Source organism: Homarus americanus, unplaced genomic scaffold (genome assembly GCF_018991925.1).
Source record: "Homarus americanus isolate GMGI-L3 unplaced genomic scaffold, GMGI_Hamer_2.0 scaffold47522, whole genome shotgun sequence".
Classification (NCBI taxonomy): Eukaryota; Metazoa; Arthropoda; class Malacostraca; order Decapoda; family Nephropidae; genus Homarus; species Homarus americanus.
The window spans coordinates 23,959-35,000 of record NW_024734705.1 but is presented as its reverse complement, the minus strand read 5'-3'; positions in this window follow the sequence as shown (position 1 = coordinate 35,000).

The following is an 11,042-nucleotide window of genomic DNA, read 5'->3' as shown; positions in this document are numbered from 1 at the left end:
CAAAAATTTTCAACTAGGTAACTCGTTGTAGGGGTAGAGTCTTTGTGTGATTATGAAGCCATTTTAATACCTCTGTGTCGTGTTGAAAGTGGAGTAGTTTGAGACGATTTTCTTAAGTATTAGTCTAAGTGAGCATTCAACGCCACTGATGAAGGCCAGAGTGGAGTTTTCATAGCGCCAGTTCAGGGTAATTATTATCTAACATGTGATCCTTTGAGAATACCGATGTTGTTCGTAGGTCGAGTCGGGCGGTGGATGTGATTGACGTCACCACTACCCGGGTCACCACTCCCTTCACCTTGGATCAAAAGTTATGGAAACGAACGACTGTCACCCCAATATCAGTGGGTTTTTGGGGGGGGGAGGTGAGGGGGAGGTGAGGGAGGGGAGGTGAGAGGAAGGTGGTTTAGATGGGCGTCGGTGCCAGCTGCTGGGTCATGACGTCAGGATGAGTGGTAAGTTCAAACAAGTATTTGGACAACAACAAAAACAGCATCTCCTTCTCACACACTCTCCTCTCACCCACACTCTCCCACTCACACACTCTCCTCTCACCCACACTCTCCCTCTCACACACTCTCCCTCTCTCACACACTCTCCCCTCTCTCATCTCCCCTCTCTCCACCCTCTCCCTCTCACCCACCTCTCCTCTCCACCCACCTCCCCTCTCACCCCTCTCCCCTCTCACACTCTCCCCCTCTCACCCTCTCCTCTCACCCACACTCTCCCTCTCTCACACACACTCTCCCTCACCCACACTCTCCTCTCTCACCCACACTCTCCCCTCCTCACCCACACTTTCCCTCTCACCCTCTCCCCTCTCTCACACACTCTCCCCTCTCACCCACACTCTCCTCTCCACACTCTCCCCTCTCACCCACACTCTCCCCTCTCACCCACACTCTCCCCTCACCCACACTCTCCCCCTCTCACCCACACTCTCCCCCTCACCCCACTCTCCCCTCACTCACGACCTTCCTGTCTCCCATCACCCCTCACTATAAAGTTGTTTACATTCTCCCCTCACCTTTTGCCCTCCCTTCCTGTTTCCTCCCCTCCCCATCTCCACCTCTCCCACGACCCTACCTTTACTCTCTCCTCCCCAGCATCTCTCTACATGTCCTCTCCCCACGTCCCTACCTTTACTCTCTCCTCCCCAGCATCTCTCTGTCCTCTCCCCGTCCTACCTTTACTCTCTCCCCCCAGCATATCTCTACTTTCATCTCTCCCCCCCACACCTCCTTCCTCCCCTCTTCCATATTCTTCTCACCTCAAGTTCTTTTCCTCTCTCCATGTCATCCCCACTCCCCTCTCCTCACCCCACCCTTTTATTTTTCCTCCCCACTCCACCTCTCACCTTGTCTCCCCTACCCCCTACTCCACATCCATTTTTCCCCCTCACCTCCTTACCCTTTCCTTCACATTCCCCACCTCTCACCATCTTCTCCCCACTCCCCTCTCCCCACTCCCCAAGGCCCGGACAGACTTGCTCTCTTTGGACCATAAAACTTCACTTTTTACCCCGGCGTCTTGACTCCCGGCACTCTCACTCAACGCCGGGGAGAGTGGGAGAGGCACCGAGAGAGTGGGAGAGGCGCCGAGAGTGGGAGAGGCACCGAGGGAGAGTGGGAGAGGCACCGGGGAGGTGGGAGAGGCACCAGGGAGAGTGGGAGGAAACACCGGGGAGAGTGGGAGGCACCGGGGAGAGTGGGAGGCACCGGGGAGAGTGGGAGAGAGGCACCGAGGTGGGAGGCACCAGGGAGGTGGGAGAGGCGCCGGGGAGAGTGGGAGAAGGCACCGGGGAGAGTGGGAGAGGCACCGAGGGAGTGGGAGAGAGCCGGGGAGAGTGGGAGGCACCGGGGAGAGTGGGAGAGGCACCGGGAGAAGTGGGGAGAAGGCACCGGGAGAGTGGGAGAGCACCGGGAGAGTGGGAGAGCGCCGGGAAGTGGGAGGCACCAGGGAAGTGGGGAAGGCACAGGGGAGGGAGGCAGGGAAGTGGGGAGCACCAGGGAGAGTGGGAGCACTCCGGGAGAGTGGGAGAACCCGGGGAGAGTGGGAGAGCACCAGAGAGGGGAGGAGTGGGAGAGAGGCGCCGGGGAGAGTGGGAGAGGCACCGGGGAGAGTGGGGAGGCACCGGGAGAGAGTGGGAGGCACCGGGGAGAGTGGGAGAGGCGCCAGGGAGAGTGGGAGGCGCCGGGGAGTGGGAGGCGCCGGGGAGAGTGGGAGGCGCCGGGAGAGTGGGAAGGCGCCGGGGAGGTGTGGGGCACCGGGGAGAGTGGGAAGGCACCGGGAAGTGTGGGAAGAATGTGGGGAGGGCGCTGGGGAGTGTGAGAGGGCGCCGGGGAGAGTGTGGGAGGCACCGGGGAGGTGGAGAGGCACCGGGGAGGTGGAAGGCACCGGGGAGGTGTGGGAAGAAGTGGGAGGGCGCTGGGGAGGTGTGGGAGGGCGCCGGGGAGAGTGTGGGGGGAGGCACCGGGGAGGTGGAAGAGGCACCGGGGAGGGGTGTGGGAATGTGGGGAGGGCGCTGGGAGAGTGTGTGAGGCGCCGGGGAGAATGTGGGAGGCGCCGGGGAGAGTGTGGGGAGGCGTCGGGGAGAATGTGGGAATGTGGGAGGGCGCGGGGTAGAGTGTGGGAGGCGTCGGGAGGAGTGTGGGAGGCGTTGGGGAGGAGTGTGGGAATAATGTGGGGAGGGCGCTGGGAAAGTGTGGGGAGTGACAAGACGGCGTCGAAGAATGGCCGGGAGAGTGAGAGAGGCGGGTGGGGGTGTTAGAGAGAGAGAGAGAGAGAGAGAGAGAGGCAGCTAAGCTCGCCGGTGAGTGGAGGAAGGTTACCTTCACACACCAACAGGGAGGAGGGTGGGGAGGGAGGGAGGTAGGGAGGAGGTGAGGAGGGGAGAGAGGGAGGGAGAGAGCGGTAAGCCAGGCGAGGTGAGAAAGATTACGCTACGCCCTTCATGGTGGAAGGTATAGTAGAGGGAGGGAGGAGGGAGAGGGAAGGAGGGGAGAAAGGAGGGAGGAGGAGAAGAAGGAGGAAAGGAAGGAGGACAGGAAGGAAGGAAGGAAGGCCATCTCTCCCCACAGAACCACAAGAAACTCTGTGTGTGTGTGTGTGTGTGTGTGTGTGTGTGTGTGTGTCGCGTGTTGATGTGTTTGTCTGTACACGCTTATGTCTCTCTGTCTGTCATTGTTTACATTACATTTGTCTTATGTAAACACAAACACCATGAAGGCTTGTGCTAATAATATATATATAATATGTACATGTACTGTATGGTTCATGCGTGTACACATAATATGTGTGTGTGTGTGTGTGTGTGTGTGTGTGTGTGACAGCGTCAAGACAGTGTTAACCCACACAACTCCCTGACTTTCCTTGTTCTGTTCTGTTCTGCCTCTACCTGTCTGTCTGTCTTCTTGTCTGACTGTCTGTTTGTCTTCCTGTCTGTCTGTCTGTCTGTCTGTCTGTCTGTCTGTCTGTCTGCCTGTCTGTCTGTCTGTCTTCCTGTCTGTCTGCCTGTCTGTCTGCCTGTCTGTCTGCCTGTCTCTGTCTTCCTGTCTGTTTGTCTGTCTGCCTGTCTGTCTTCCTGTCTGTCTGCCTGTCTGTCTGCCTGTCTGTCTTCCTGTCTGTCTGTCTCTGCCTGTCTGTCTTCCTGCTGTCTGTCTGTCTGTCTGTCTGCCTGTCTGTCCTGTCTGTCTGCCTGTCTGTCTTCCTGTCTGTCTGTCTGTCTGTCTGTCTTCCTGTCTGTCTTCTTGTCTGTCTTCCTGTCTGTCTGTCTGCCTGTCTGCCTTCCTGTCTGCCTTTCTGTCTGTCTGTTTTCCTGTCTCTCCCTCTCCTTCCTTTCTTGTCCTCATTTTCCCCACCTCCTCTTCCTCCCTCCTCCTCTTCTTCTTCTTCTTCTTCTTCTTCTTCTTCTTCTTCTTCTTCTTCTTCTTTCTTCTTCTTCTTCTTCTTCTTCTTCTTCTTCTCCTTCTTCTTTTCTTCTTCTTCTTCTTCTTCTTCCTCCTCCTCCTGCTCCTCCTCTCCTTCCTTCTTCCTCCTCTTCTTCCTCCTCCTCCTCCTCCTTCTAGTTATTTATCTTCTCCGGGTCATTCCTTCCACCCAGCCACCGCCTCCAGGTTAAAGCCCACGATCACCAGTGCCTTCAGGTGTAGCGGGTAAGGTGTGGGTGGAGAGGTGTGGTGGGTGAGAGGTGTTGACAGGTAGGGTGAGAGTGAACAGTGAGGTGTGACAGGTGAAAGGTGTGACAGGTGAGAGGTGTGGTGGTGAGAGTGTGGTGGGTGACATGTGAGGTGGTGACAGTGTGGTGGGTGAGAGGTGTGGTGGGTGAGAGGTTGGTGGGTGAGGTGTGGTGGGTGAGGTGTGATGGGTGGGGTGTGGTGGGTGAGATGTGTGGTGGGTGAGAGGTGTGGTGGGTGAGAGGTGTGGTGGGTGAGGGTGTGGTGGGTGGGGAGGTGTGGTGGGTGAGAGGTGTGGTGGGTGGAGGTGTGATGGGTGGGAGGTGTGGTGGGTGACATGTGGTGGGTGACAGTGTGTGGTGGGTGAGAGGTGTGGTGGGTGAGAGGTGTGGTGGGTGAGAGGTGTATGGGTGAGAGGTGTGGTGGGTGAGGTGGTGGGTGAGAGGTGTGGTGGGTAGAGTGTGGTGGGTGAGGAGGTGTGACGGGTGAGAGGTGTGGTGGGTGGGGATGTGTGGTGGGTGACATGTGTGGTGGGTGGGAGGTGTGGTGGGTGAGAGGTGTGGTGGGTGACGTGTGTGGGTGAGGGTGTGGTGGGTGACATGTGTGGTGGGTGAGAGGTGTGTGTGAGGTGGCAGGTGAGAGGTGGTGGGTAGAGGTGTGGGTGAGGTGGTGGGTGAGAGGTGTGGTGGGTGAGAGGTGGTGGTGAGTGTGGTGGGTGATATGTGATGGGTGAGAGGAGGTGAGAGGTGTGGTGGGTAGAGGTGCGATGGGTGAGAGGTGGACGGGGTGAGGTGTGGTGGGTGAGAGGTGTGACGGGTGAGAGGTGTGGTGGGTGAGAGGTGGGGTGGGGAGAGACGGGTGAGAGGTGACGGTGAGAGGTGTAGTGGGGTGAGAGGTGTGGTGGGTGAGAGGTGTGGTGGGGTGAGAGGTGGGATGGTGAGGTGTGACGGTGAGAGGTGGAGAGGTGAGGTGAGAGGTGATGGGTGAGAGGTGGTAGGTGACATGTGAGGTGGGTGACATGTGAGGTGGGTGACATGTGGTGGGTGAGGTGGTGGGTGAGAGGTGTGGTGGGTGAGAGGTGTGTGGGTGAGAGGTGTGGTGGGTGAGTGGTGGGTGAGAGGTGGTGGGTGAGAGGATGGGTGAGAGTGTGATGGGGAGATGTGGTGGGTGAGAGGTGTGGTGGGTGAGAGGTGTGGTGGGTGAGAGGTGTGGCAGGTGAGAGGTGGTGGGTGACATGTGGTGGGTGAGAGGGTGGGTGAGAGGTGTGGTGGGTGAGGTGTGGTGGGTGAGAGGTGATTGTGAGAGGTGGTGGGAGAGGTGTGGTAGAGAGGTGTGACGGGTGAGAGGTGTAACGGGTGAGAGAGGTGTGTGAGAGGTGTAGGGTGAGAGGTGTGGTGGGTGAGAGGTGTGACGGGTGTGGTGGGTGACAGGTGTGGTGGGTTAACACACACACACACACACACACACACACACACACACACACACACACACACACACACACACTGACCTACAAACTTAATTTTCTCCCAAACTCTGAAGGCCGGAGTGTTGGCGGTGGTGAGTGAGGGAGAGTGAGGGAGACTGTGCTGGGTGAGGTGGAGGAGAGTGAGTGAGGTGGGGAGGTAAGGAGGTGAGGGGGTGGGAGGAGGTGAGAGGGTGAGAGAGTGAGGTGAGGTGGATGGGAGACTGCTGGGCGAGAGTGAGTGAGAGGAAGAGTGAGAGGAGGGAGAGTGAGGGAGGTGAGGGTGAGTAGGGGAGGGGGGAGGTGAGGGAGGTGAGGGAGGGGTGAGGAGGTGAGGTGAGGTGAGAGTGAGGTGAGAGTGAGGAGAGTGAGGTGAGATTAAGGGAGACTGTGCATGAGAGGAGTGAGAGGGAGAGGAGAGGAGGGGAGAGGTGAGGGAGAGTGAGTGAGAGGGAGAATGAGGCAGGGAGTGAGTGAGAGGTGGGAGAGGAGAGAGAGGGTGAGTAGGGGAGGTGGGGGAGGAGAGGTGGAGACAGGTGAGAGTGAGTGAGAGGAGTGAGAGTGAGGGAGAGGCCCGAGGCAGCGTTGATAGCACACGATAATTGTCAACAGCTGTGCATATTATACACCCTGTCCACACTATCACACCCTGCCACACTATCACACCCTGGCCACACTATCACACCCTGCCACACCATCACACCCCTGCCACACCACCATCACACCCTGGCCACACTATCACACCCTGCCACACTATCACACCGCCACACTATCACACCCTGCCACACTATCACACCCTGTCCACACTATCACACCCCTGCCACACCATCACACCCTGCCACACTCATCACACCCTGTCCACACTATCACCCGCCACACCATCACACACACCATCACACCCTGCCACACTATCACACCCTGGCCACACCCCACACTATCACACCCTGCCACACTATCACACCCTGTCCACTATCACACCCCTGCCACACCATCACACCCCTGCCACACTATCACACCCTGGCCACACTATCACACTCTACCACACTATCACACCCTGCCACACTATCACACCCCCACACACACCCCCACACACACACCCCCACACACACACCCCACACACACACCCCCACACACCACCACACCCTCCACACTATCACACCCTGGCCACACTATCACACCCTTGCCACACTATCACACCCTCCACACTATCACACCCTATCCACACTATCAACCTGCCACACTATCACACCCCTACACACTATCACCTACCAATCACCTGACACCCCACACACCACAACCTATCACACCCTGCCACACTATCACACCCTACTACACTATCACACCCAGCCACACTATCACACCCTCACACACTATCACACCCTGGCCACTCATCACACCCTGCCACACTATCACACCCTCGCCACACTATCACACCCCTGCCACACTATCACACCCTGGCCACACCATCACACCCTCGCCACACTATCACCTGCCACACATCACACCTGCCACACACACCTACATCACACCCTCACATCACACACCCACCCCACACACTGGCCACACTACAAAGTCAGTGACGATAGATCTGTAAATTAATCTGCCAGGTGGTGTGTGTGTGTGTGTGTGTGTGTGTGTGTGTGTGTGTGTGTGTGTGGTTAATGTTTTGTTTACCTGTATGATGAGACAGCTGTACCATCACTGACACCACCACCAACACTGACACCACCACCACCACTGACACCACCACCACCACCACTGACACCACCACCACCACTGACACCACTACCATCACCACCACCACCTTGTTGAGGTCTCCCTGACCAGCTGAGGCAGGTAAACAATGGATTGAAAGTTAGAGGGGGACAGTTAGTCTTCCTTCAACACCTGGACACAGCACAGACTGCCTCTCTCTCTCTCTCTCTGTAGGTCAGATCATTGCCAGTCTCAGAGGTTTGTTATTCTCCATATTTTCCTCCACAACTTGGAGTACACTCGGTCAGAACAGGAACAGCCGAGTCACTGCCAACCTGGTTTGGACAAGTCACTGTCACTATATCCTCAGCTGCCTTCATTGTCAGCTACCTTCACAGCTACCTTCATTGTCAGCTACCTTCGAATACCATCACTCCTGAGCTGTTTTCACTGTCAGCTGCCTTCTGTCAATTGCCTTCCTGTGAGGACCAGTTCCCTCAGGATACAGGTCGCTACAGCTCTCCTGTACACCTGCCGTCTTATGACTACAGTACTGAAGACTATAGCAGAGGCAATACGTGGACAGTTACTCACTGTTGGTGGTGAGGACACACACACACACACACACACACACACACACACACACACACACACACACACACACACACACACACACACAGTGCCTCCCTCCTCCCTCACTGTACCATTGTTTACTAACATTCAACCCTGCCTGGATCCCTCTTACTCTCCTCCTCCCCTCTCCAGCCCTCTCCTCCCCTCCCCTCCCAGCCCTCTCTTCCTCACCAGCTTTTCCCCCACTTCAGCCCACTCCCCTCGCCTACCCTCACCAGCAATCTCCCCTCCTCCCTCTTCCTTCATCACACCTGCACCTCTTCTCCTTCACTATCCTCCTCCTTCCCTCACATCACTTCTCCTCTCCACCCTCTCCCCTCACTCCCTCCCTCTCTCCCCTCCCCTCTCCCTCCTCCCCTCCCTCTCCCCCATCCTTCCTCATCTCCTCCCCAACACACTCCATCCCTCCCATCCCCCCCCACTCCCTCCCGCCCCCCTCCCCTCCCACCCCCCTTCCCGCCCTCCCTCCCTCTCCTGCCACTTATCCCTCCCCACACCTTACATCATGCTAACACAGGAACACAAGTACACACAGATATACACACAGGTATACACGCTGTCATTACCTACACCCAACCGTACAACACAAGGAGATGTTTTTAATGTTGGTTACACACACACACACACACACACACACACACACACACACACACACACACACACACACACACACACACACACACACACACACACACACACACACACACACACACACACACACACACACACACACACACACCTTCCCTCCCTCCCTCTTTACACACTAAATCTTCCCACCACCATCCTTCCTTCCTTCCTTCCTTCTCCCTCTCTCCTGAGTAAACTTTTTAACTCTCCCTTCTCTTCCTCTCCCTCCTCTCCTTCCCCTCTCCTTCTTACCGTCTGTTGTTCCTTCTCTTCCCTTCTTTACTCCTTCACATACCGTATACCCGTTCTTCTCTTTCTCTTATTTTATTTCCTTTCTCTCTCGTTCTCTTTTTACCTTCCCTATTCTCTCTATCTTATGGGTCAAGTATTACGTTTTATCTCTCTATCTCTCTCTCTGTTTCCCCATTTTATTCCCTCCTCCTCTTCCACGTTCTGTCCTTCTCTCCCCCTCTTTTCCCCTCCTTTCTTATCCTCCTTCTCCTGTCTCCTTTAATCCACTCACCTCCTTTTTTCCTCTTATGCTTCAATTCTTCCGTCACTCTTCCTCTCCTCTCCTCTCTCCCTTCCCATACTCCTGCCCATACCTCCCTTCCTACAATTATTCTTCCAGTCCTCCTCCCTTCCCTCTTTCTCCCCTCCCCTTTCTCCTCTATCCACCCCCTGACAGGTGACGACAAAGGGGGAGGGTCAGAGACAATTAAGTGTACAGCTGACGGTGGACGTAAGGCGAAAAATCCCAGAGCTCTTTATAAAGTTAACGAAAGAATTAGAAAAAAAATAACGAGAGAAAGAGACCTGGCACAAACTTGATGCAATTAAGTAGGCTGAGTGGACGCCAGGCAGTAGTCTGGGAGAGGTTGTGTCTCTGGCTATCGTTCACCTCTCGTTATGCATGGTTGATACAGGGAGGTTAAAGGGAGGAAGGGAGGATAAGAGCAGGAGGATAGAGAGGAAGATGAGGAAGGAGAGAAGGAGATAGTCAAGGAGAACTTGTGTCTAAGTATCGTTCACCTCTCGTTATGCATGGTTGATACAGGAGGTTAAAGGGAGGAAAGAGGAAGGATAAGGGCAGGAGGAGGATAGAGAGAGAGGGAGGGAGAAGAATCGTCAGGGAGAACTTGTGTCTAAAAGTATCGTTCACCTCTCGTTATACAGGGAGGTTAAAGGGAGGAAGGAGAAAGGAGGATGGTGCAGGAAGGAGGAGAGGGGAGGAGGAGGGAGATCGTCTGGGAACACCTGCGTTTATGACTATCGTTCACCCTCGTTATGCATGGTTGAGACAGGAGGTTAAAAGGAAGGAAGTGAGATTAAGGAAGGAGGGAAGTAGAGAGATAGAAAGGAGGAGGAATAGATGGAGGAGAAGAGAAGTGGGAAGGAGGAGGAAGGTACAAAGGAAAATAGGGAGGAGGAGAGGGAGAGGTATAAAGGGAGAAAAAGGGGAGGGAGTAGGGGAGTAGGTGGAGGGTGGAGAGTAGGGGAAGGAAGAAGGATTGGGAAGGGGCGTTGGGAAGGGTATGGGAAAAGAGCGAGAAGGGAGAAGTAGGGGATGGGAGGGGTGAAAGGAGTGAGAACGGTGGGGAGTGAGAGCAAGGAGAGTGTTGTGGGAGAGTGGGTGGAGAGTGGGTGGAGGAGGGTGGAGAGTTGAAGTGGTTGAAGATGCAAGTCAGGGAAATGGTTGAGGAGGCAGAAGGGGAGGGGAGGAGCAGGAAAGGGAGGGAGGCAGGGAGAGAGAGGAGACAGGGAGGGAGGGGGAGGGCAGGAGGAGGGAGGAGGGGGAGGGAGGGGGAGGGCAGGGGGAGGCAGGGGAGAGAGGGGGAGCAGGGGAGGGAGGGGCAGGGGAGGGGGAGGCAGGGAGGAGAGGAGCAGGGGAGGCAGGGAGGGGGAGGCAGGGAGAGGGAGGGAGGCAGGGGAGGGGAGGGCAGGGAGAGGAAGGGGGAAGAGAGAGATAGAAGGGGAAGGGATAGGGAGGGGGAGGGAGAGGGAGGGGAGGGAGAGGAAGGAGGAGGGAGGGAGGGGGAGGCAGGGGAGGGAGGGGGAGGCAGGGAGAGGGAGGAAAGGAAGGGAGGGTGAGGCAGGGAGAGGGAGCGGAGAGGAGTTAAAGCGACAGGTGCAAAGGCCAGAGATATGGCAGTGTGATGAGAGAGAGAAACGTCACCTTGGCTCCTACTCTCCCACTGACACTATCATACACCTCTCTCTCTCTCTCTCTCTCTCTCTCTTATCTTCAACTATGGACGCGCCTCTCTGTGGGGGGTCCTTACCTACCTCACCTTCACCTGTCACCTCCACAACCAGGCACAGCAGGGTGGGGGAGGTGTGGTGGAGGTGATGGGAGGTGTGGTGGAGGTGATGGGAGGTGTGGTGGAGGTGATGGGAGGTGTGGTGGAGGGTGATGGGAGGTGTGGTGGAGGGTGATGGGAGGTGTGGTG